This window comes from Rhinoderma darwinii, chromosome 6, assembly GCF_050947455.1.
Source record: "Rhinoderma darwinii isolate aRhiDar2 chromosome 6, aRhiDar2.hap1, whole genome shotgun sequence".
NCBI classification, from domain to species: domain Eukaryota; kingdom Metazoa; phylum Chordata; class Amphibia; order Anura; family Rhinodermatidae; genus Rhinoderma; species Rhinoderma darwinii.
The window spans coordinates 32,080,338-32,104,493 of NC_134692.1; the positions used below are offsets into that span (position 1 = coordinate 32,080,338).

The 24,156-nt window shown below is 41.7% G+C and overlaps 1 protein-coding gene across 1 annotated transcript in view; it reads right to left on the reverse strand.

Moving 5' to 3' along the window:
- TLK1 (tousled like kinase 1) overlaps positions 1-23,682 on the reverse strand; it is a 207,942-nt gene extending 184,260 nt beyond the window's left edge. The window contains exon 1 of the mRNA XM_075829437.1: positions 23,594-23,682. The gene's annotated coding sequence lies outside the window, so the exon portion shown is untranslated. The remainder of the gene's footprint in view (positions 1-23,593) is intronic.
- Positions 23,683-24,156: the final 474 nt, after the last annotated feature.

The window sequence follows — 24,156 nt, forward strand, 5'->3', positions numbered from 1 at the left end:
ATATCTAGCAAGGGACAAGGGCACATAGGCCCAAGATATTGCATCAAACAATTTAGAAAATCATATATGTGACATTAGGGACAGAGGAGGTGTAAGGACAGGGGAGAGAAGGAAAAAGGGGGGGGGGGAATGGAGGAGGGGGGAACACATAGGTTCATGATCCAGAATACAATTTAAAAACATCTGAAATTTCAGCTGGCCATGATGGTCCGATATTCTGGAGAGTCCTCATAGACAATCCAATGGGACCAAATCTTGGAGAATCTGCCAAGTCTGTTAGTCAACTGAGATGTAAGGTCTTCCATGCGCTGAATTTCCTCTATTTTATGAAACCAGAGTCAGAGAGAGGGAGGTTCCGTATTTTTTCCACAAACCAGGTATACAAGCTCGAGCACTGTTAACTAAGTGTCGAAGAATAGACTTTTTGTATATTGGAAAAGGAATGTCGCTGAGATGAAGCAGAAAAAAGGCCAGAGTAAAAGGTATGGTGTGGTCAGAGAAAGAGGAGGTTATTCTCCAGACTTCCTGCCAGAAATGAGACAACACTGAACAATCCCAGAAGGTATGGAGAAGGGTCCCTTCAGAAGACCCGCAGCGCCAGCAAAGAGAAGAGACATTGGGGAACATAACATAGTACGGAACATAGTACCATCGAGATAAAAGTTTATATCCTACCTCTTGGATACGACTAGAAATTGACGATCCATGAGTTACATCATAAATCCTGGTCAAGTGGGAGTCAGAAAGAGATAAATTCAAATCCCGCTCCCACTTGTCCACAAAAGGAGGCGGCGGCTGCGTCGAAGAGGAGCCCAACATGGCATAGATAGCGGAAAGGGCATGTCGCACCGGGCTCATTCCCGAGCAAAGGGTTTCCAATGGGGTGACAGAACGGGACAGGGCGGCGGGGGGTGGGAGGGAGACAAGGAAATTATGGAGTTGGTTTGCCTTCCAGAATCCCAAAGGACAAGGGTCCAGAGTGGAAGCGAGAGCTTCCAAGTTCGGCCAAGATTCCCCTGTCAAAAAATGGATGGCCCAATAACGTCCAAAAGACGCCCATCTCTGAAAAACAGGGTCCAACAGGCTCGGTGTGAAGGAAAGATGGCCCAATATCGGGAGTAACGGGGAAGGACGGGGTAGAAGTTGGGACCCAGTAGAGTTTTTGATTATTGTCAAGGTAGTTGAAATGGTAGGGTGAGATGGAGAGGGCAAAGAAGAATTGAGAAGCCCGGGCAATATGTGGAGAGGCGAGGAGCAAAAGAGTCATTCCAATATAACCCAAAGTAGCCCTATAGTATGCATAGATATCAGGTAATCCAATTCCCCCCTGTCATTTGGGTCTATAGAGCAATGACTTTGAGATTCTGGCTGTTTTATTATTTCACACAAATTTCGAGAAGAGGGAGGCAATTGCCCTGAAGATGGACCGAGAGATATAAATGGGCAGGGCCTGTAGTAGGTAAAGAATCCAAGGAAGAAGGTTCATCTTTAATATTGAGCAGCGACCAAACCACGTAAAGGTACCCATAGACCATCTATCCACCTGGGAGAGTCCCGACGTACGTGGGGTGAGGGGAACTCCCAGATATGGTAAGGTAGACGTGGACCACTTGAACGGGAAGGAAGCTGCTAATGAAGCAAGAGCTGTCTGTGGCAAAGAAATATTGATGACTTCCGATTTCTGCAAATTGATCTTGTAATTTTATAGGGTCTCGTATCGGGATAGTTCATCGAGAAGATTGGGAAGTGAGATTAACGGTTGTGAAAGAAAATATAAGAGGTCATCTGCATAGGCGGCAATTTTATGGGTATTGTCCCCGACTTGAACTCCTGTAATATCCACATTCTGACGAATGCATCGAAGGAGAGGTTCCAGTGTGAGAATGAAAATAAGAGGAGAGAGGGGGCAGCCCAGCATTTTGGTTTTACTTAATATTTTATAAAAACATTCTACTTTTTACTTTTTGTTTTTTTCACCGTTTACTTTATTAAACGTTATTTAAAATTGTTCTTGCCCCACTATGAGACTTTTACTTATAATTATTATTTTTTTTCAGATAAATTGCATAGGTGGCGATTAGGCAGGCATTATATCAGAACAGGCCGTGGAAGCTTGTAGAAATGTCCGCTTAGCAATCACAATTCTGTGGCTGACAATAGGGTGACAAAGGGATTTATGAATCGGAGGAATCTCAGGGGTTAAACGTTTTCTGCTAAAGGCCTATTTAAAATTGTTATGTAATTATTTGTCATCTGACATATCCCAGAGAACTGCATTGCTAGTACAATCAAATTTGCGTTAAATGTCAATAATTGTATTGATGAAAATGTTCATCTTCGTGCTCTGTCGTTTGCATGAAGCCTGTGGGAAGCACACACATTCCCTTGCATTTTGCTTACCGCTGTATAGTGCTCTATATGGCAGTGATTCTCCATTACAAATAATGCATTAATATGGAATCCAGCAGAAGAAAATGTATGTCTCCGTACGGAGGTTTACAAGGGCCCCATAGAAGTCTATGTGCCATATTACGGCTCTGTAGTCGAAGGTTGTACTGAGCTGAAGTAGATTGTGTATATAAGGCCCTTAGGGTCGTAAATATTTTGTGGATCAGGGTCATTCAATGGTAGGTATGAAAAATTTTGACGTGTAATGTAATTGTTAGAAAGCCCTTGTATACAATAATAAAAAATTATATCTGGTAAATGTAGATTGGAAAACTGCTTTGTCTTATTTCCGATGCATCATTAATAATGTTCAGTAGTATAAATAATAAGAAATATTTGATAATAAAAGAACAAGCCCTTGAGCATGCTATCATTTTCTACATTTCTTAATCTCCGGTTTAAAGGGGGTTGTGTAACATCTTGGAAGAAGTGGCAGTGGGTTAAATGCCACTTTCAGCTGAGATTAACCTTGTCAAGTAGCATTATGAATGTATTAGTAGTGACACCAACAATTGGAGACACGACCTGCCCCGTCTCAGTGTAATTATGCTGTCACCTCCGCTGCTTTTAACTTGTCTTCTTTAAAAATGATTGTTTCATATAAATGATAAATATTTCACTTTATTTAAAACCGTTTATTCAATATAAATACGGGTACATTTAACGCAGATTATAAAAGTTATATAACTTGGATCTGAGGCATGTACATTTGCCCATAGAAACCACTTAGATTGCTTTTTTCATTTTCAAAAGTTCCTCTAAAAAATGACATCTAGAATCAGGCTGGTTGCGATTAACAACTGCCCTACTTTTCTCTTGCACCACCTAAGCCTTAACATAACAGTCTCAAATATGTGGACAATGGATGAAAGTTTTTGTCATTAAGACAACATTTACATTTACATGTACATATGACACACCTAGATTACCCCAAAAAAAACATAACCCACACAGTCCACATTTTTGGGCAGATATCTGTGCTTTTGGGCAAGTGGTTGATGGTTCTATCCAAGAATTAATATTGAATACTTTGGAATTTACACCAATCCCTGGCATTAATTATAATACATTTATCAAGCTGCCCCCCTCTTTAGTTAAGTCATGCCCCCTTTTCAAAAAAATTGGTGAGGGTGGCATAAAAAGGCCAAAAGTCGCAAACTTTTTGGCCCTTTTGCGACTATTCTATGCCAGAATGTCCCCCCTTAGTTCTCTTTAAGGCTGGGTTCACACTACCTATTTTCAGACGTAAACGAGGCGTATTATGCCTCGTTTTACGTCTGAAAATAGGGCTACAATACGTCGGCAAACATCTGCCCATTCATTTGAATGGGTTTGCCGACGTACTGTGCAGACAACCTGTCATTTACGCGTCGTCGTTTGACAGCTGTCAAACGACGACGCGTAAAAATACAGCCTCGTCAAAAGAAGTGCAGGACACTTCTTTCAGACGTAATTTGAGCCGTTCTTCATTGAACTCAATGAAGCACAGCTCAAAATTTACGGCTGTCAGAGAAGCCTCGCAAAATGCGAGGAGGAGCAATTACGTCTGAAACGAGGCAGCTGTTTTCTCCTGAAAACAGTCTATCATTTCAGACGTAAAAGCCTGCTACCGTGTGCACATACCCTAAAGCAGCAAGCCTAAGGATATGTTCACACACAAAATCAAAAACAGCTGGAAATGTCGGAGCTGTTTTCAAGGGAAAAGCGCCTCTGATTTTCAGCTGTTTTTGTCACCGAAAAAGGTTTTTTGTAGCAGTTTTTGGAGTTGTTTTTCCATTGACACAATGAAAAACAGCTCCAAAAACGGCTAAAGAAGTGACATGCTCCTTCTTTTTGTGGAGCGTCTTATTACACGCCGTCATTGTTCCAGCTCAGCTTATTTCACTGCACAATCACGCTGTGCGGTGAAAGAAGCTGGGCTGGAACAATGAGAAGTGTATGACGCTGATTGGTCACTGATTGGTCAGCGTCATACACTCCTCTGTACAACGCCCAGTTGGTCAAAAGTAAAAACACGCCCAGTTGTCTATTGAGAAACTAATTAGCATAAATCTAAAATTGTTCATAACTTTGTCAAAAATTATCGTTTTTCAAAATAAAAATGTATAATCTGGTGACAGAGCCTCTTTAAGGCCAAAACAGCCTGTGTCCTGAAGGGGTTAATAGCTCCATTTAATGTACTGAAAAAGTTTTGAAATGTTTTTGTGGGGTAAAATGGAAAAAAAACAGTAATGCCGCCATCGTTTTTTGGGTTTCGATTTTACGGTGTTAACCGTGCTGTTCTGCGGGTCAGTACTTTTTAGAGCAAGACCAAATTTCTATAGTTGTTTTTAATTTTTTCGACTCTTACAAAACAAAAATAATTTGTTACAAAAGAAAATATCCTATATCCCATATTTAATTTTTTCGTTGGAGCAGTTTTATTGGGACCATTTTGGGGTACATATCACTTTTTATTATTGTGTGCTGGATAAATGACAAGATATCTTATTAGTTCGGATGGTTATGGAGGCGGCAGTACAACTTTTTTGTTATTTGACATAAAAAAAATAGAAGTTTGTTTTTGTTTTTTTTAGTTCTTAATATTTTGTTTCTTATTTTTATATTTTTGAAAAGTTTATTAACCTATTTTCACGGGTTTGTTATTTTTCCGTCCCACTAGGGGATTTGAACATTTGATCGCTTGGATGATGCACTGCATTACTTTTGTATTGCAGCCTATTGCCTGTTTAGCATCATCACATTAAGCCCTGCCTCTGGAATACTAAGTACTATATTAAACAATTGCATAAATAGTATTTCCCTTATATATTCTTATTATTGAAATTGCTCCATTGACAAGAAGGAGCGTTTCATGATCCTGTATTCCGATTCCGGGCTGTTGGAATGAACGACGGGTCAAACACATTTGGGTTACTATTTTGATTTGGCTTTGCCGAGTTTGCTGTGCAGAGTCTAATTATATGTTCTTCAGCCTTAACCCCTTCAAAGACAAGACGTATAACCTTACCTAAGGCGATTTCCAGGATACAGTACAGACTTAGATACAATACCAGAAGCATAGTACAAGATTGTAAGGAAGAATTCTAGTTGAAGAGAGGTGGATCACGAACCGTATCGGACTGAAATTAAATTAAACTTATTATCGCACACATGAGATATCCATAAAGTCAAATAGGTTATTCATGAGTAAATCCACAAGAAATAGACCCTAGGGGCGGGTGATTGGCTCCCATTATTGTTCGAGCCTGGGCCCACCGTAGGAGCCTCTGGAACTGTGTAGGGGATAATCCAACACAGGCTGCAACCCATACTAAATTTTTCCCTCAGTTCGACCTTGATCATGAGTTGCAGAGTATGTTTACTAACCGTTACAGGTCGGGATTTACAGATAGGAAATTGGCCAAATCTTTTAAAAGTCAAGAAGGATAATGAACCGGAGAGAAATTTCACAGGAACATATAGTACTGTATCAATCATGCTCCAGATGTTGTCTTAAAGGGGCTTTTCCATTTTAAGCATTTATGGAATATTTACAGACTATGCAATAAATGCCTGACTGGTGCAGGTCTCACCTCTGGGACCCAAACCTTTCTGGAGAACTAGGGTCCAGCCAATGGAAAGTGGCCATCAAAGGAGAAGTTTGAGGCAATAAGTGGGGCTCAGTGGCTGGCCAATCAGTTGCAGAGAGTTCAGGAGTTATTTCCCTCTCAAGAAGCGCTATGTCAGACATCCTTGGTCTGCACTGCTGGCAATGCATGTGAGTGGGTACTTTAATACCCTATTCAAACCCTCAGGAAAATATCTGTGCACAATAATGAACGTGCTGCAGGTTTTAAAATCCACAGCATGTTCATTATTGATGCATATTCCTCACAGAAAAGCTGCAGATTAGCTCAACTGAATTAAAATGGGACTGATCCGGGGCAAAAATCTGAGTTTCTGACGCAAATTTACTTTTAAAAAAGTGAATGGTGCATTTGCCTATGGAAAATACGTGCCATATGGACATGTCCTAACAGAGAGCGCCATGGATGTCTGGAGGTTTTTGTTTTTACAAAATAGATCTCCCCCCTCCCCCACAAGCACGGTAAACAGTATGGAGCAGGTGCAAGAAATATGTATGGAGCACATTAAATGCGCATAGCCCAATCAATACAACGCCACAGACCTGCTATGGCCTCTACTACACTCATTTGACGCATTTAACGCATTTAACAGAGAGTTGGACATTTTCTGTGGGTCAATCCAGCATGAACTGACATGATAAAGTGACCTATATGATGTTATGAGTGGGTGCTCTTCAGAGAGATTCACACATTTTTTTGTGACTAGAGACCTCTGATAGGCCCATTGGACATGGATGTAATATGGAAACATTCCAGCTGTCACCCTGTGGTTCTACTGATTAGACCAACACAGAACCCATCAGTCCAAGTGTTGTAGCCATAATACGGACACTAAAATGTCCCTGTGAAACCGGCCATAGGCTGCGTATTATATGTTGCATTGTCAGAACTGGAAATGATGGAGTATAAGGGCCAGTTCACACAGAGTATTTTGACGCGGAAACTGCCCCGCAAAACGTGCCAAAATACGGCCGAAAATGCCTCCCATTGATTTCAATGGGAGGCAGAGGCGTTTTTTTCCCGCGAGCGGAAAAACCCGGCTCGCGGGAAAAAGAAAGGACATGCCCTATCTTTGGGCGTTTACACCTCTGACCTCCCATTGACATCAATGGGAGGCAGAGAACGCGTATTTTGCGGCGCTTTATGCACAAAAATCGGCGTGCAGGCAGAGGAAAATCTGCCTCAATATTCCAAATGGAATTTTGAGGAAAATTTTCCTCCTGCAAAAAACTCAGTGTAAACCCGGCCTAAAGTGTCCGAAAAAGCAACCAACTGCACGAAAACGTAAAGTCTGACCTTGGCCATACAATTCCTGTTTTTCTGTATCATTGATTTCCACCAATAAGATATGACAAGGCACTGTGACAATGCCAGTATAGTTTAATAGAACAGCATCATGTATGATGTAAGCAGGAAGATGGACCTGGGGGTTAGAGAAGTCTGACCATAGAAGTTGCTCTCCAATCCTTTTAGGGTATGTTCACACGACCTATTTTCAGCCATTTTTCAGGGCGTAAACCCCCTCGAAAAATGGCTGAAAATACGTAGGCTGAACGCCTCCAAAAATCAATGGAAAAACGCCTTTCCGTTTCCACGCTGTTTTTAAAAACGGCCCGTAAAAAAACAAAACCCCCCCCCCCCGTAAAAAAGAATTGCATGTCACTTTTTGAGCCGTTTTCAAAGCCGTTTTTCATTGTCTCAATAGAAAAACAGCTCCAAAAACGGCCGAAAAAAACGCTTGATGCTTTAGGCTGGGTTCACACGACCTATTTTCAGGCGTAAACGAGGCGTATTATGCCTCGATTTACGCCTGAAAATATGGCTACAATACGTCGGCAAACATCTGCCCATTCATTTGAATGGGTTTGCCGACGTACTGTGCAGACAACCTGTCATTTACGCGTCGTCGTTTGACAGCTGTCAAACGACGACGCGTAAATTGACTGCCTCGTCAAAGAAGTGCAGGGCACTTCTTTGCAACGTAATTGGAGCCGTTCTTCATTGAAGTCAATGAAGAACAGCTCAAGATTACGGGCGTCAAAGACGCCTCGAATAATGCGAGGAGGAGCTTTTACGTCTGAAACGACGCAGCTGTTTTCTCCAGAAAACAGTCTGTCTTTTCAGACGTAAAAGCCTCTCGTGTGCACATACCCTTAAAAACGGCTGAAAATCAGAGGCTGTTTTCCCTTGAAAACAGCCCCGTATATTACAGCCGGTTTTTGTTAATCGTGTGAACATACCCTTACATCACATCCAGAAGTTACTCTGAACTTCAGCTTTGCATCAAGTGAAAGTCTGGGGTTGAATTATCAGTGAAAGTTCAAAAATGTATAGTATAATATTGAATATAGGGAGTTAAATCACGGAATGGAAACTAACTGACAAACAGGAAAAAAATGCGAAAACCAAATACTCTAATTACAGGCCACAGTTTATAAGCTAAAGTCCATAAAAGTATAAATATAGTTTTGGCGCTATTATGAAAAATATCCCTAAATGTTTATTTAGGGCCTCATGCGCATGTTTGTATTACTGCTCTGCACAACCTCCATGTACAGATGTAGCCATCCTTATCTTGACTCTTAAAGCACTAAATACACAGTGGCAAGAAACTTTAACTTGACTTTTTCAATGGCTTTTGTTGTGTGATATAATGCTGCAGGAAGTTCTCAGTCAATATAAACTTGGCCACATCTGTATGTAGCCGTAATGCCACACCCATAGCATTTTATATGTGCCTCTGATTTTTTTTTTCTGTATGAATCCAACAGCAAATCTGGCAAAAGTTGCATTCAAGTAGTTCCTAGACACATAGGACGCCCTAACTCCAAAATATTTTTTGGGGTGTGGCAATACCTACACCGTGTTCCAAATTATTATGCACATTGGATTTTAGTGTCATAAACATTTAATTATTAGTTTTTCAATTACACTCATGGATGGTATTGTGTCTTAGGGTATGTTCACACGGCAGCGTCCGTAACGGCTGAAATTACGGGGATGTTTCAGCCTGAAAACATCCCCGTAATTTCAGCCGTAACGGCATGTGCAGGCGCTTGAACGCCGCGTCCATTACGGACGTAATTGGCGCTGCTATTCATTGGAGTCCATGAATAACGGCTCCAATTACGGCCAAAGAAGTGACAGGTCACTTCTTTGACGCGGGCGTCTATTTACACGCCGTCATTTGACAGCGGCGCGTAAATTACGCCTCGTGTGAACAAACAAACGTCTGCCCATTGCTTTCAATGGGCAGATGTTTGTCAACGCTATTGAGGCGCTATTTTCGGACGTAATTCGGGGCAAAAACGCCCGAATTACGTCCTTAATTAGTGCGTGTGAACATACCCTTAGGGCGCTTTGGATCATTGTAATCAATCTCAGACACCTGTGATAATTAGTTTGCCAGGTGTGCCCAATCAAAGGAAAACTACTTAAGAAGGACATTCCACATTATTAAAGAGGCTCTGTCACCAGATTTTGCAACCCCTATCTGCTATTGCAGCAGATCGGCGCTGCAATGTAGATTACAGTAACGTTTTTATTTTAAAAAAACAAGCATTTTTGGCCAAGTTATGACCATTTTTGTATTTATGCAAATGAGGCTTGCAAAAGTCCAAGTGGGTGTGTTTAAAGTAAAAGTCCAAGTGGGCGTGTATTATGTGCGTACATCGGGGCGTTTTTACTTCTTTTACTAGCTGGGCGTTCTGACGAGAAGTATCATCCACTTCTCTTCAGAACGCCCAGCTTCTGGCAGTGCACAGACAAAGCGTGTTCTCGAGAGATCACGCCGTGTCGTCACTCACAGGTCCTGCATCGTTTCGGACGAGCGAGGACACATCGGCACCAGAGGCTACAGTTGATTCTGCAGCAGCATCGGCGTTTGCAGGTAAGTCGATGTAGCTACTTACCTGCAAACGCTGATGCTGCTGCAGAATCAACTGTAGCCTCTGGTGCCGATGTGGCCGACACGATGCAGGACCTGGGGCAGGAAGTGAGTGACGTCACAGCGTGATCTCTCGAGAACACGCTGTGTGTCTGCACTGCCAGAAGCTGGGCGTTCTGAAGAGAAGTGGATGATGCTGATTCGTCAGCATCATACACTCCCATTCCTAACGCCCAGCTAGTAAAAGTAAAAACGCCCCGATGTACAAACATAATACACGCCCAGTTGTACTTTTACTGTAAACACGCCCAGTTGTACTTTTGCAAGCCTCATTTGCATAAATACAAAAATGGTCATAACTTGGCCAAAAATGCTCGTTTTTTAAAAATAAAAACGTTACTGTAATCTACATTGCAGCGCCGATCTGCTGCAATAGCAGATAGGGGCTGCAAAATCTGGTGACAGAGCCTCTTTAAGCAGGCCACAGGTTTCAAGCAATATAGGAAAGAAAAAGGATCTCTCTGCTGCCGAAAAGCGTGAAATAGTGCAATACCTTGGACAAGGTATGAAAACATAATTGAAGACTAATTTTCAAACCGTGTTGTTTACTGATGAGTGCCGTGCAACCCTGGATGGTCCAGATGGATGGAGTAGTGGATGGTTGGTGAATGGCCACCGTGTCCCAACACGGCTGCGACGTCAGCAAGGAGGTGGCAGAGTCATCTTTTGGGCTGGAATCATGGGGAGAGAGCTGGTAGGTCCCTTTAGGGTCTCTGACGGTGTGAAAATGACCAATGACCTCTGCAAAGTACGTAGAGTTTATGACTGACCACTTTCTTCCGTGGTACAAAAAGAAGAACCGTGCCTTCCGTAGCAAAATTATCTTCATGCATGACAATGCACCATCTCATGCTGCAAAGAATACCTCTGTGTCATTCGCTGCTATGGGCATAAAAGGAGAGAAACTCATGGTGTGGCCCCCATGTTCCCCTGACCTCAACTCTATTGAGAACCTTTGGAGCATCCTCAAGCAAAATATCTATGTGGGAGGCAGTTCACATCAAAACAGAAGCTCTGGGAGGCTATTCTGACATCCTGCAAAGATATTCAAGCAGAAACTGTCCAAATACTCACAAATTCAATGGATGCAAGAATTGTGAAGCTGATATCAAAGAAGGGGTCCTATGTTATCATGTAACTTGGTGTGCTAAGTTTTTTTGGATTGAAAGAGCTTTTGATTTCTGTAAATATGACCTCCTGATGCTGCAAATTCAACAAATTACCATTTTAGTTCTCTTTACAACCTTTAAAATGTTTTGATCTCTGTTGTGCATAATAATGTGAAACAGTGCATTTTGAGTTTTTTACTTCTAAAAAAAAATCTGTCATCATTAGGAGATTTGTTCAATAAAATTCGCATCATACCCCAACGGTTGATGGCTTGAAGATTATACTGACTTCATTTGCATCGACTATTTAGGAAAATCAGCGAAAAATAACATTTGCATAATAATTTGGAACGCGGTGTATAGCCATCATTTTATGACATACAAAAGTTGTCACTTTTTGGTCTCAGGGTTATGGACCCAGTGGAGAACAATACTAGCGTTTAGTCTCCACAATATTACATAATCTGTGCCTACTCGTGGTTTATTTTTAGGTGGTAATATCTTCTTAATGACAATCCGAAGAAGTTGTATAAGACCACTCATTTACCCGAAAGCAGCTCCGTGAACAGTGTATGGTGATCTGACTTTTATTCAGTAGAACCTTGGGGGTCCAGGGGTTTTGGTTGTATTACGTACCCTAAAATGCAGCCATGTAGGCTTCTTTAAGATGGCCAGAATACGGCTCCGGTGCAGCTGCTTCATGGGTAATGATGTATTATATGGTGGCCATTCAAATGGCTGGCCTAATAATGTAATACATAGACATACACGGTCTACCAATACAAGAGCTGCTCTTTGTACGTAAGTGGCTCTGAGGTCTGGCTCAGAGGGGGGTTACAAAGGGAGGGGCACCCTCTGTGAAGTCCATGTACCCTATTAGGGCATATAGACAAAGTTTGTCTTCAATAGACAACTCCTTTACAGAGGATCTGTCACCAGTTTATTAATTCCCTATCTCCTAACTAATCTAATAGGTGCTTTGCTGCTGATAACTACAGTGTGATTTTTTTTCTTTTCAAAAACTTTTATTATTTGCAAAGTTATGAGCAATTTTCTAAATATGCTAATGTTTCGTTCACATCTGTGTCAGGGTTCCGATCTGACGCTACGTCAGAGCTTCCCGTCAGAACGGAACCCTGACTGAGACAAAAGGAAACCCTAGTTTACTGTTTGCATCACCATTGGTTTCAATGGTGACGGATCTGATGCAAATTGTTTGTGTCAGTTGTGCAAGGGTTCAGTCGTTTTGACGGAATCCATACCGTAGTCAACAACGCTATTCATTCCGTCAAAACGACGGAAACTTTGCACAACTGACATAAAAGGAAACCATTTGCACCGGATACGTCACCATTGAAATCAATGGTGGTACAAATAGAAACCTATGGTTTCCGTTTGTCTCAGTTAGGGTTCCGTTCTGACGGGAAACTCTGATGGAACCCCAGAACGGAACCCCGACGCAGATGTGAACGAAGCCTAATTTTCCTATACTTGCCAAATAGGAGGTGACTCTTTTTCTTTTCATTCTGGCCAGAGTAATGTTTTCTGTATGACGCTATCAAAACGTCATACAGATTTTCTCCCTACCCTGCCCAGCAACACAGTGTGATCATATAGTATACAGCTTCCATTCCCGACTGTGTATTCAACTGGTGATATCTCCGGTTGTTTTGCAGCTAGAACTGCGATCCTGGTGGCACGTGAAAAGATTAGATTCTCCTCTTTCATATGACACCAGAACCACAGCCCGATATATGGCTGTTTTAAGTGATCCCCCTTCCCTCCAGCCTCAGTCTCTTACACTGTGTGAAGCAGCTTCATGCTGATAGAACAGCGTTAGAGGCTGTGAGGAGGCTCCACCTCGGTAGAATCGCTGCTGTTACCTCACACTTGTCTAATAAAGACTTATTTGCATATTTCGAAAAAGCTCATAACTTTTAAAATAATAAACGTTTTGTGACACAACTAGCATTATCAGTGTGACAGCGCCTATTAGATTAGCTAGTAGATAGGGCATTACTAAACTAGTGACCGATCCTCTTTAAACATATCTTTATAAAAACCGCACTAACTTTAGATGACTGACTCTGAACTGTGTCCTGGGTTAGCTGAATAGGTGTACAGTTATTGGTGGGCATGACTATAAAGGCAAGTTCAGATGCTGTGAATGTCTACATGAAAAATTCCACCAAATATCCACAGATTATACGTTTTATGAATATGCATTTGGTTTTTGCTCATGGATTTACATGTAGATTTAAATGCAATTTCCCTCCCCCACAATCTGCATTATCTCTCACTTATAGGGCATGCTGCAGATATTAAAAATGCAATGGCAATGTGAGAACAGGATTTTGTAAAATTCCTTAGGGTATGTTCCCACAAACAGGATACAATGCAGCAGGGGGTCTTAAGGGTATGTGCACACACGAAATAAAAAACGTCTCAAAATACGGAGCTGTTTTCAAGGGAAAACAGCTCCTGATTTTCACGGCCGTTTTTGGAGCTGTTTTTCTATAGAGTCTATGAAAAACGACTCCAAAAACGGCTGAAGAAGTAACACGCACTTCTTTTTCGCGGCCGTTTTTTAAAACGGCCTCATAAAAAACGCCCTGTCGGAACAGAACGCCATTTTCCCATTGAAATCAATGGGCAGATGTTTGTAGACGTTCTGCTTCCGTATTTTCAGCCATTTTTCGGGACGTTTACGGGCCGAAAAACGGCTGAAAACACTCCATGTGAACATACCCTAATAAAAATGCTGGTAAATCTGAGACAGAAATCTGCACAAAATAGTGTTTGTTTCTGCTCATATTGCTGCGTGCATGTAGCAAAGTATATGTGCACCTGCGGCTTTCCAGCGGTTTTTACTGCGTTTCCACCGCGTAAAAACCGCAACAACATAAACCTGTTGAGGAATTTCTGCTCCTCATTGAAGTCTATGGGCCAAACATGCAGCATCTTCACACAGAACATGCAGCATAATTTGACATGCTGCGGAATTGAAAAATGCACCGCAGAACACTTTCCGCACGACTCTTGTGCATAGTTTTTTCCGCAGCGTGGGCATGAGATTTTTTAAATCTCATTCACTTTGCTGCTACTGTAAATGCTGCGGAATTTCCGCACAGAATTCCATTGCGGAAATTCTGCAGCATTTACGCTGCGTGGGAACCGGGCCTTATACTTGAATGGGTGTTATTTTTTCTGTGGAAATTTTCTGCACTGAAAATACGTACACATTCTGCAAACTGTGAATATACCTTATGTACATGTTGATAGTGGCGTTTTCAAAAAAGACAGGAAAATAAAAAATAAATAAATAGTAAGTTAAAAGCAATTTTTTTGGGTAGCATTCCTGATATTGGTGCCTAGAACCTGGAAAGCAACATAGTGGTTCATTAATTACGATAATGGTTAACTCAGATTTCAGATTAGTAGTAATCATTGGGGGAGGGGGATCATTTTTATTGATGTAGATATTTTATAGATGTCAAATTGCAATATTTAATAAAATAAAAGCAACACATAAACACCCGCTGACGAACCCCATTAAATACAATTTCTACAAAGTAGTAAAATAGAGATATTTTTGTACTGAATCTTTTCACCATAAGATCTGCAGTAAGTCTAAAAGTGCATTATTATGTATTTTTATGTCTAAAATATAGGCCAAGTGTGTTAGTCAGACCTGTTTCCATGGCACTCTTCTGAGCAATCCCCTATCATTGCTACAGTTCATCTGTCTGTTATGAAATTGAAATCAACATAGTCATTTATTACGTGGGGCGATGTGAAAGACCAGGTTATTACAGCAATGAAAGTCACACGAGATGTGTATTGGGAAATAATAAGTTAATCAACTTCTTCAAGGTGTTGGATTATTATTAGTCCTTCAAATATCAATTAGAGGGGGAGTACTAAGGCCTCATGCATACGGTCGTGGCCGTAATCACTGTCCGCGATTGTGGGCATTGGTGGCCGGGGACAGCCACCTGCATTTTCGACCCCTTGCTGCCATACAATGTATGGGAGCACGGTCCGTAAAAAGCAAAAGATAGGACATGTCCTATCTTTTGCGGAGGCTTTCTACAGCCTGGACACCTTCCCGTAAATATACTGGAAGGTGTCCGTGGTCAATAGAAATGAATGTGTCCGTAATTGCGGACCGTAATTATGGTCCGCAATTACGGACGAATTCTACGGTCGTGTGCATGGGGTCTAACACAAGACTTATTTTTAGTATATAATGCGGCTGAATATAGTAAAGTGTGCAGAGATATACTGTGCAGTGGTCTATACCATCGTATAATGGAAAGTTGTTCTAGTTTCTAATATGTTTGGTATTTAACCCCTTAAATTCTAAGCAATCTTTCGTTTTTTCCACATTGTCATATAACGTAGGCCCTGTTCACACGATGTGTATTTGATATGTGTTTTGGTGCGTTCTACGTTCTGAAATAGTCGACTACGGTATTCATCCCGTCAAAACGACAAAACCCTTGCACAACGGAGACAAACTGAAACCATTGGCACCAGATCTGTCACCACTTAAATGAATGGTGATGGAAACGGAAACCTTTGGTCTTAGTTTGTGTCAGTCAGGCCTCTGTTCCGATGGAATGGTGGAACGGAGCCTTGACGCAGATGTGTATGAATCTTAAGTTGCATTTATGTTTGCATCCAGATGTTACATAATGTGAATGAAATTTGATTTTGAAAATTGTGAGGAACTAAAACACAAAGTATATGTAGATCTTTTCATTATACAAGGATTAAGCCTTATATACATAAATCTGCAAAGCACCTTCAATAAAAATTATTTATATTCATTCAATTCACATGTATCCAGTAATTCCCTGATATTTATGTGATCGGAAAAAAACAAAGAAAATATTGTCACCCGCAAGTCTCTATAAAATCTTGTCAGATTTTATTCGTGCTGCTCCATAGGGAAACACTGACTAAAGTAATCCTATTCTTCTATAGCATCTTATTTTCCATGACTTTTTTTTTAGCCCTCTGATTTATGAAGAAAAGGAGTGTCACGTAGGGTTCGTGGACCCACTGGACCGTACCGCCTTGGCGGTATGGCAGCTGGCACACAGGGCACAGGTCAGAGTCTATAGTCCATATAGGGTACCTGTGGCAGCTCGGACAGTAGCAAGGCAGGAACTAACACAGCAGGTAGACATCAGGTGTGTAGAAGCAGGACAGGCGTGGTATACAACACGGCTACAGCTCAGCACGGCACTAGATCAGGATACAGGAGCAGGGACCACTGGGAGCAGGAAACACTAGGGGACCATTTGCAAGACAAACTTGGAATACGACAACAAAGCTCAGGCGTGGGAGGATGGGGCTGGGACCTTATTATAGCCCAGGGTGCTCTGGAAGCAATTAGCTCAATCTCCAACATGCGTGCACTCTGGCTTCTTAAGTCTGGACTGAGCTCGTGAGCGCACCCTGGTGGTCACTGTGGAGCAGGATGGCCGTATGTGCAAACATCTCTTGAGAGAAGGGCGTCGACTGGATGGAAGGAGTTCGTGGTCAGCGACCACGGATGTTACAAGCAGGGCTTTTCAATTTCCTTTAGGACAGGCCATTAATGTTTTATTGGTGAGGGCGCACTCCCAAAATTCCCTGCTGATCAACAGAATGAACAGGACTTAGCTCGTCCGTGTGGGCAGCTATGCCTGGTACTGCAGTCCCTTCATTCTGCTGATCGCTGGGGGTCGGGCCCCACCTTCAGCTGAAGACGACTGCCTGCCTCCCACACCACCACGAACCGACTCACCTCTCCTGTCCTGTCTCTCTCCCCCAACTACCTGCTGCTGTCTCCTGCTATGGCTGCTGCTTCTGTCTCTGCTTCTGCTCCACCAACAAGTAACTTATGTGTATTGTGTTGTAACGTAACTGTATTCATATGTATGTTTAGGTAAGTGGGTGGCGGTATAATTAGGATTGTGATACCGTGTTTATACTGTACTGTGATTAGTTACTGTATTTTATATATGAGTGATTACTGTATGTTAATAGATATTATCTTTATTTACTATACGGTCTTATTCCCATGAGTAGCAGCAAAAGCAATTAGATCGACGTTAGTATAAGGAAAAGGTAGGGGAACTAGGCATAACCCTAGTGACTCTGATTATAAAGGAGGTAGTAATAGTGGGTGACACTAACCAGTGAATCCCGCTATTACCCCACCCCCTTTAACAGTAAGTATGAGTTTATTTTTTTTCTGAGTTGCGATTTTTGTGTTCGGAATCGCTGCTGTTCTACCGCAAAAGTCGCAACACTTGGCTTTCTATTGCAGGTTTTGCATCCCCATTGAATTCAATCGGGAAAACCCGCAACAGAAAAGCAACGAAAACGCAGCAGAAATTGATATGCTGTGGATTTAAATTCTGCACCGTAGGTCAATTTATTAATGTTTTCGCTGCATCTGTTTTCCGCAGCGGGGGCCTGAGATTTTGAAAATCTCATCCACTTTGTTGCTACTGTAAATGCTGCGAAATTTCTGCACTAAATTCCGCAGCGTTTACACTATGATGGGAACCCGGCATAATTCCTGAAAAAACCCTTTGATAGAGAGTAGTCTTCTGTTCAGGATCCTTATGTATCAGTTAGTGGAGCTGCCACAAAGCGCGTCTCTTGCTCTGGAGGACCTGGCACGTCTCTGGATTACACAAACCGCCCATTGTTTTCCATGATCACTGTGTAATGCTTCATTTCTTCTGTGGTGGCACTGCCGGGGTATTGAATACTTGCTTCAAGGTTCCTTCTGATAGTTGGGAGTCACTATTCACATTATGTGATTGATAGATATGCATTTTTAGGGCTTGCTGAAGTTTTCTGAAACTGCAGTATTTATTTTACCTTTTCCTTCTTTTTGCATTTGCTATTATTTTTATTCCCACGATAAGTCCTCCAGCAGGTGAAAGACGAACACCCCAGGCAAAACTGTTGTGTTACGCCCAGTTGAGGGCCTGAGGGGCGGCGCATGACACTGGGATTTTTTCTTTGTTGTCCTTCAAAAGAGAGGCCCTGAACTAGACATAACACAGTGACTGCCATGTTCATTACAGAACCAACTTATATCTTGTTCTACAGGGACTTGGGACTTTAAGGCTATGTTCACACGCTTATCAAAAAACGGGTGAAAATACGGAGCTATTTTCAAGGGAAAACAGCCTGTGATTTTCAGCTGTTTTTTAAGCATCAAGCGTTTTTTATAGACGTTTTTGGAGCTGTTTTTCTATTGTCAATGAAAAACGGCTCAAGAAGTGACATGCACTTCTTTTTACAAGGCTTTTTTTACGTAGCCGTTTTAAAAAATGGCCACATAAAAAACACCCCGTGGGTATGGAACGCTGTTTTTCCCATTGAAATAAATGGGCAGATGTTTGGAGGCGTTCCGCCCCCGCATTTTTAGCCATTTTTCGGGGTGTTTATTGTTTATGGCCCGAAAAACGGCTGAAAATAGGTCGTGGGAACATACCCTAATGATGGTAAATTGTCCATTTACAAAAGATAATATATATAAAAAAAAAATCTTCACTTCTCTTTAAATTATTGTACGCCTAATCTTATCGGCTAATATTATTTAATGATCTTATGATAAAGCTATAGGGAAGCCATCTATCACTATCAACTATAAACCAATGATATCACTTAATAGGTAGGTTATATTTTATTCATCAGTGGCACAAGTGGCATCCGTCACAGCTTGATAACATGCTCTCTACAGAGGACGTGTCAGCTCTCCAGACATGTCTGCTGTAGTAAAAATTTTGTGTTCACTATGACATAACAACCTCTTTTTAGAACTCTACGTTGTGCAATTCCTCTGTTATTCCCCATGGGAATTAATGAATAAATGAACAACTGAGCATGAGCATTCCCTTCTCAATAGGGTGTGTTCCTCCTACACAGTCTGACGACACTGTCAGCACTGATTTGACAGTGTCAGACTATGTAGGGACACAAGGGAATGGTAACGCCCATTGTCAATTTATTTATACATTTCCAGGAAGAATAACAAAGGGACGGCACGCAGATTTCTATGAAAAGTTTCTCCAGAATTTTTATTTTTAGGGAATACAAGTATTTACTAAACACAAATTGACTGCGCCATAATATAATATGTACAAAATGTAAAGAGTCAATATAAATATTAGTTTGCCCTCACATTTGGTCAGAGAAAAGCAAGAGTGTCAGCAAATAATTGTGATCGTGTCTGGAGATCATCCTTGTCTGTTTCAGAACTATGAGGCGGTCATCAGAAATCCAGGACACGGTAAGACCCCATGCACACGACCGTATTTTTCATTCGTAATTACGGACCCATTAATTTCTATGGGCTACGGACTCCCTTCCGTATTTTTACGGATGTGCAACCGTAGCCGTCCGTAATTACGGAAGCGTTGCTAGGCGATGCAAGGTTTCAGATGTTGCATATCATTTGTGGTTTTCTTCTTTTTGCGGATCCATAAATACGGATGCTCTACGGATGCACTATTTGATGACCGTATTTACGGATGCCGTTCTGTATATGCGGATGATTTACGGATGACTATAAATGACTACAGATCTTTATTTACGGATGGATGAAATCTATGGTCGTGTGCATGGGGCCTTACAGACCATACACAGTACAATCTTGATTCTCAGCCCAATCAGTAAAATTCTCTCTCTGAGAGCGGATTTACACGAGCGCGTGCGTTTTGCGCACACAAAAAACGCTGCGTTTTGCGTGCGCAAAAGGCACTTAACAGCTCTGTGTGTCATCACATAGGATGTGCGGCTGTGTGCTTTTCGCGCAGCCACCATCATTATGACACTCTGTTTGGATGTTTGTAAACAGAAAAGCACGTGGTGCTTTTCTGTTTTCATTCATACTTTTGACTGCTGTTGCGCGAATCACACGCGTCACGCGGAAGTGCTTCCGTGAGGTGCGCTTGATCTTCAGTGGGTGCGTGATGCGCGAAAAACGCAGAAATATAGGACCTGTCGTGAGTTTTACGCAACGGACTCACGCTGCGCAAAAATCACTGACAGTCTGCACTGCCCCATAGACTAGCTTAGGTCCGTGCGACCCGCGTGAAAAACACACGCGTTGCACGGACGTATTACACGTTCGTGTATATCCGCCCTGAAAAGAATGACCAAAGTGGACAAAGCTTTACATCTCTTACACACGACCGAGTTCAGGCCGCGAAAAACAGTCCGAGTGTTGGCTGGATTTCGTGGCCCGACCACGGTACAGGTGTACGGGACTCCTGCCACGTGTTTGTCACCATATATGGGAAATCTTGAGTTTACAAAGTTTGATTTAGCTAAAGAACAAAAAAAAGTATACATTTTTATAAGTGAGAACGGACAGAAACGTATAAAAACGTATTCGACGTGTACTACAAAAAAGTAAGCATCTTACAAATGCATACGTTTTTGTAACTTTAAAAACATATACGTTGTTTTATACAACAAACATGCGCACAAAACGAGATGGGAACTTATCCTAATATGTCATTCAGAATGAGGGTTCATTTGGGACCACACACCCCATGCCTGAACCTTAAGGGTCAGTTCACAAGTCGCAACGGAATTTGTTGTAGAAAATCCGCAGAGTAATTCAGTAGCAACAAAGTGAATGAGAGAAAACAAATCTCATCCACACGCTGCGTAAATACTGAGCGGAAATACATAAATTGACATGCGGTGTGGAATTTTTTTCCGCAGCATGTCAATTGTATTCGCGTAAATGCGTATTTGTTGCGGGTTTTCCTTATTGAATTCAATGGGGAGGTAAAACCCGTAACGAATAGCAGCTGTTGCATTTTATTGCAGCGGAACCGCAGCGATCCCGCCGCAAAAAACGCAACTCTGAAAACCAAAAATTTTTATACTTACACAGAGATATGTGTTTCTTCCTCAAGGCTAGCCTCCTGGGATGATGTTTCAGCCCATGTGACTGCTGCAGCCGATCATAGGCTATAGCGACGGTCACATGGGATGAAACGCACATCCCAGGAGGACGGCTGGGATTACGTCAAAGGGCCGGCCTCCTGGGACGATGTTTCATCCCATGTGACCGCCGCTGCAGCCAATCACAGGCTGAGGCCTCATTCACACTAACATATTTTTTTCCTCCCATAAATACTGGCGTAAATACGGGTCCTTGGTCACACGTATTCGACCCGTATTGCACCAGTATTTACGGACCCGTGCCCGTAAATACGGGTCCGATGTCACCAGTATTCCACACGTATTTACAGGGCACGTTTTCGCTGCAAAATTGCACTGCACTAATCGGCAGCCCCTTCTCTCTATCATTGCAGGATAGAGAGAAGGGACAGCCCTTTCCGCAGTAAAAGTAAAAGAAATTCATACTTACCCGGCCGTTGTCTTGGTGACGCATCCCTCTTTCGACATACAGCCCGACCTCCCTGAATGACGCGGCAGTCCATGTGACCGCTGCAGCCTGTGATTGGCCTGTGATTGGCTGAAACGTCATCCCGGGAGACAGGACTGGAGGAAGAAGCAGGGAGTTCTGGGTAAGTATGAACGACTTTTTTTTTTTTTTTTTTACAGGTTAATCAATATTGTGATCGGCAGTCACTGTCCAGGGTGTTGAAAGAGTTACTGCAGAACGTTTAACTCTTTCAGCACCCTGGACAGTGACTATTTACTGACGTCGCCTAGCAACGCTCCCGTAATTACGTGTGCACACACGTAGCCACCCGTAATTACGGGAGCCCCATAGACTTCTATGGGCCTGCCCGTGCCGTAATTACGGCCTGAAATAGGACATGTTCTATATTTTTCAACGGCACGGGCACCTTCCCGTAAGTATACGGGGAGGTACCCATGGCCAATAGAAGTCTATGGGCCCGTAATTACGGGCGTTTTTACGTTCGTGTGCATGATGCCTGAGGCGATCTCCTGGGATGAAAAACGGCTCCAAAAGCATCCCAAGAAAGTGACATGCACTTCTTTTTCACGGGCGTCTTTTTAAACGCCCTGAAATACGCCTGAAAACACTACGTGTGAACATACCCTAAGTGTGCATAGGGTGCAGTCACATATGTGGATATGTCATAAATGTCTCTCATGGGAAAACCCTTTAATATGGGGTTTGGCACGTTTCCGGTGCTTTTTGCCACAAAAAAACTCCATAACCCTGACAGCGCAGAACACATTGCGAGTGTGAACAGAACATTAGGAAGTAAATTAGTTTTCAACGCTTTTATTAATACTACAAGTAATTTACACTTTTATTTATCTATGATTTCTGAAGATTTAGCAATGGCAGAAAATGATTGAATCAATTCTGTTAACGAAAACTGCTGACAAGGCGTCTAATTTGCATAGTACAGAAGTGAATTGTTGCATTGATTTTTTGATTTGTTGCACATTGTTGAGATCATGCACGCAGCTGGTCCAAGAAAAAAAAAAGGAAAATTTTATTTTTTTTCTCCTCATTTTAAATCCTGAAACGACAGTCAATGATGAGTGGAAACTTACTAGCCTGGGTTGCGATTCAAAGAATGCCCTGAAATTTCTAACAGGAAGAATTGCAAGAAATGAAACACTTTCTCTAAGCGTCGCCCTTGAATAAAATGAACTAAAAGGGTTAAAGTCACGTCTGCAGGAAGGAACAATGCATTTTGCAAGGTTAGAGAAGATCCTCAGTGCAGACCCTGCAAGATGAGTTTTCGCAGCACTCCACCTTTAACTCTTTAATATCCAGTGCAGTAACCTTGAGCGTCGCATCACTTTTAGTACCTCGTAAGAGAGTGGATTATTTTTTATAACAGACTTTTCCATAAATTATCTTAAAAAAAAAAAATGGGTATCTAAATTTACAAATTTACACCTTATATTAACTAGATGATTAACTATGCCATTCAGTATTTAGAAAAATGACATTACAAAAAAAAATTAAAATACCACTGCAACATACGAAACCACTTAGTTCTTGGTTCCATAGCAAATAATACCAAGAAGAGTGGAGAAGACGAGGGAAGAACAATATTTTCAACAAAGTAATAGCTTTGTGCAGAATGAAAAAGTGCGCAAAGGATTCTGGGTATGGTCATACATATTCATGAGTTTACATTGTGATGCGGTGAAATCAGGGACAAGCTGGGATCCTGTGCGAAGCAGGCGAATATAATGTTACAGCTGACTATCTACAAAGCATAAGACCATTTAAGACATCGAGAGCCGGAATTCTATAAATACCAGTAAGATTTCTAGAATTAGGCTACTTGCGCCAAAAATAATTTGAAACATTTCTGAAATCCATCAATGATCTTTAGATTTTGTTAAAATTTAGGAGAAATAAAATCTGTTTTTCTTCAGGTTATTTTGCTGAGTAATTTCCAGTCATATTCACGTGAGACTTAGTTTAGTAATACCACAGGAATCTATAGAAATATATTCCAACATACCTTCTCTGAAGCCAGAGGATACAAAGCATTTTTTTCTGCAGATCCGTTGGGAGGTGACAGCCGTAGGGAGCTCTATGTTTGTGAACAGGCAGCCAGGGAATGCTTAATCCACTGTCTGATTTCCTTGAAAATCTCAGTCTGTGGGTGACATAAGATGGGCTACATTATACATATCAACACTCTCTTGTTCTATGCTTCTGGTTTTTGCATTCCACAAAGGAAGGAAAAATTTAAAGTGAAACCTGCCACAATAAGTTTAGTTTCTAGAATATGGATAGATCATTAGTAAAATGGCATTTGATCTTATTTTTTTGGAGACATATTTAAGGAAAAGAAAAAAATGGCTTAAAAAAAAAAAAAGATAGTACGATCGTACCAATCAGGTGGGGATTTTTTTTTCATCTATTTTCACCGGATCACCAGTCCGATTGCACTCTATGTTATCTGTACTGCAACAATGCTACTGTAAAGGGGGTTTTACACTGGGCGAATATCGTTCAGACGAGCGTTCATAGAACGCTCATTGACGATAATTGCCCTGTGTTAAAAGAGCAGCGGTCAGT